This window comes from Cryptomeria japonica, unplaced genomic scaffold (genome assembly GCF_030272615.1).
Source record: "Cryptomeria japonica unplaced genomic scaffold, Sugi_1.0 HiC_scaffold_247, whole genome shotgun sequence".
NCBI classification, from domain to species: Eukaryota; Viridiplantae; Streptophyta; class Pinopsida; order Cupressales; family Cupressaceae; genus Cryptomeria; species Cryptomeria japonica.
Window position 1 is genome coordinate 5,001 of NW_026729069.1, and position 3,712 is coordinate 8,712.

Below are 3,712 nucleotides of genomic sequence, written 5' to 3' on the forward strand. Positions count from 1 at the left end.
TCGAAAGAGTCGCGATGCTCCGCAACCTACGTGCAAAGCGGTCGCACACCGGGTAAGGGAGTGAGAGCCCCAAACATAGCTGGGCGAGGCGCTCACTCCGCTCTTTAATATCTCGTTAATACCGCCAAGGAAATGGCACAAGCACACACACACAAGCATCCTCGGAAGAGGACAGTTCGAGTGACAGGTCAAATCCAAGAGTTCCGAAGACTACCTCCAGGAACAATCGGGAACAAGACCGATTACAAGTCGTCGAGTCTGTTACTGGGCGAACACGAGATGCGCACAGGAAATCGATCAGCCCTCACAATGGCCCAAGGCCAGAGATCGGACTGCTACGATTTACCCCAACAATCATCGTGCCACTCTTCGCAGAGAGGTGATAGACGCCAACGAGCCCGCGCATAGCAATCGAGGTGTAAAAAGGGCGTTGAAGGCAGGAAGCCTGGACGAAAGAGGCTACGAGGTCACCTCGAAGCGGTCTAAGAATCGGGCGCACTTGGGGCGACTACCAGTGCCAACCCCTTATCCCGCGGTGCGTCCGACACACAGAAATTTCCAAGGCGGCCAAGGAGCCTCCCCGCATAGCAATCGGGGTGTGAGGTTACGGATGCAGCATTGATAGCAATCGAGGTGGGAGGCGAAGGATGCAGAAGTGAGAGCCGAGGGATGTAGCAGAGATAGCAATCGGGGTGTGTGATGCAGAAGAGATAGCAATCGAGGTGTGCGGTGGGAAGGGCCCAGCAGCCAGAATGCATGAAGCGACGGATGAAGCAGTGATGACAACCGGGCTGTGAGGAGAGGAGGGATGCAGCCAAGAAAGCAATCAGGGCTCGAGGCAAGGGATGCATCAAGGATAGCAATCATGTTGTGAGGCGAGATTCCAAAGGCTAAACGTGAGAGGCTGCAGGGTCGACTCAGAGAGGTCTATGCATGTGAGAGGCTGAAAGCAAGGTCAACTCGGAGCGGTCTATGCATCGGGCGCGCTTGGGGCGACTACCAGTGCCAACCCCTTATCCCGCGACGCGTCCGACAAAGAGAACGTTCCAAGGCGGCAGAGGAGGTTACCAGCCGAAGGATGCAGTAGCAATAACAGGTATAGTTCCGCGGCGGCCGAGAAGACTCACCGCATAGGAATCGGGATGCGAGGCGAGGGATGCGGCGGGAAGGCCCCGACGGCTAAACGGAAGAGGCTGCAGGGCCGCCTCGGAATGGTCCAAGCATCGGACGCGATTGGGACGACTACCAGTGCCAACCCCTTATCCCGCGATGCGTCCGATACACAGATAGTTCCAAGGCGGCCGAGGAGCCTCACCGCATATCAATCGGGGTGCGAGGCGAGGGATGGGGCGGGAAGGCCCCAACGGCTAGACGGAAGAGGCTTCAGGGCCACCTCGGAATGCTCCAAGCATCGGACGCGCTTGGGGCGACTACCAGTGCCAACCCCTTATCCCGCGATGCGTCCGATACACAGATGGTTCCAAGGCGGCCGAGGAGCCTCACCGCATAGCAATCGGGGGTGCGAGGCGAGGGATGGGGCGGGAAGGCCCCAACGGCTAGACGGAAGAGGCTTCAGGGCCGCCTCGGAATGGTCCAAGCATCGGACGCGCTTGGGGCGACTACCAGTGACAACCCCTCATCCCGCGATGCGTCCGATACGAAGATGGTTCCAAGGCGGCCGAGGAGCCTCACCGCATAGCAATCGGGGTGCGAGGTGGGGGATGCGGCGAGATGGCCCCAACGGCTAGACGGAAGAGGCCACAGGGCCGCGTCGGAATAGTCCAAGCATCGGACGCGCTTGGGGCGACTACCAGTGACAACCCCTTATCCCGCGATGCGTCCGATACGAAGATAGTTCCAAGGCGGCCGAGGAGCCTCACCGCATAGCAATCCGGGTGCGAGGTGGGGGATGCGGCGAGATGGCCCCAACGGCTAGACGGAAGAGGCTGCAGGGCCGCCTCGGAATAGTCCAAGCATCGGACGCGCTTGGGGCGACTACCAGTGACAACCCCTTATCCCGCGATGCTTCCGATACGAAGACAGTTCCAAGGCGGCCGAGGAGCCTCACCGCATAGCAATGGGGGTGCGAGGTGAGGGATGCGGCGAGATGGCCCCAACGGCTAGACGGAAGAGGCCACAGGGCCGCCTCGGAATAGTCCAAGCATCGGACGCGCTTGGGGCGACTACCAGTGACAACCCCTTATCCCGCGATGCATCCGATACGAAGATAGTTCCCAGGCGGCCGAGGAGCCTCACCGCATAGCAATCGGGGTGCGAGGCGAGGGATGCGGCGAGATGGCCCCAAAGGGTAGACGGAAGAGGCTGCGGGGCCGCCTCGGAATAGTCCAAGCATCGAACGCGCTTGGGGCGACTACCACTGCCAACCCCTTATCCCGCGATGCGTCCGATACACAGATAGTTCCGAGGCGGCCGAGGAGCTGGGGGATGCGGCGAGATGGCCCCAACGGCTAGACGGAAGAGGCTGCAGGGCCGCCTCGGAATAGTCCAAGCATCGGACGCGCTTGGGGCGACTACCAGTGACAACCCCTTATCCCGCGATGCGTCCGATACACAGATAGTTCCGAGGCGGCCAAGGAGCCTCACCGCATAGCAATCGTGGTGCGAGGTGGGGGATGCAGCGAGATGGCCCCAACGGCTAGACGGAAGAGGCTGCAGGGCCGCCTCGGAATGGTCCAAGCATCGGACGCGCTTGGGGCGACTACCACTGCCAACCCCTTATCCCGCGATGCGTCCGATACACAGATAGTTCCAAGGCGGCCGAGGAGCCTCACCGAATAGCAATCGGGGTGCGAGGCGAGGGATGCGGCGAGAAAGCCCCAACGGCTAGAGGGAAGAGGCTTCAGGTCCGCCTCGGAATGGTCCAAGCATCGGACGCGCTTGGGGCGACTACCAGTGACAACCCCTTATCCCGCGACGCGTCCGATACACAGATAGTTCCAAGGCGGCCGAGGAGCCTCACCGCATAGCAATCGGGGTGCGAGGCGAGGGATGCGGCGAGAAGGACCCAACGGCTAGACGGAAGAGGCTTCAGGGCCGCCTCGGAATGGTCCAAGCATCGGACGCGCTTGGGGCGACTACCAGTGACAACCCCTTATCCCGCGACGCGTCCGATACACAGATAGTTCCAAGGCGGCCGAGGAGCCTCACCGCATAGCAATCGGGGTGCGAGGCGAGGGATGCGGCGAGAAGGACCCAACGGCTAGACGGAAGAGGCTTCAGGTCCGCCTCGGAATGGTCCAAGCATCGGACGCGCTTGGGGCGACTACCAGTGACAACCCCTTATCCCGCGACGCGTCCGATACACAGATAGTTCCAAGGCGGCCGAGGAGCCTCACCGCATAGCAATCGGGGTGCGAGGCGAGGGATGCGGCGAGAAGGACCCAACGGCTAGACGGAAGAGGCTTCAGGGCCGCCTCGGAATGGTCCAAGCATCGGACGCGCTTGGGGCGACTACCAGTGACAACCCCTTATCCCGCGATGCGTCCGATACACAGATAGTTCCAAGGCGGCCGAGGAGCCTCACCGCATAGCAATCGGGGTGCGAGGCGAGGGATGCGGCGAGAAGGACCCAACGGCTAGACGGAAGAGGCTTCAGGGCCGCCTCGGAATGGTCCAAGCATCGGACGCGCTTGGGGCGACTACCAGTGACAACCCCTTATCCCGCGACGCGTCCGATACACAGATAGTTCCA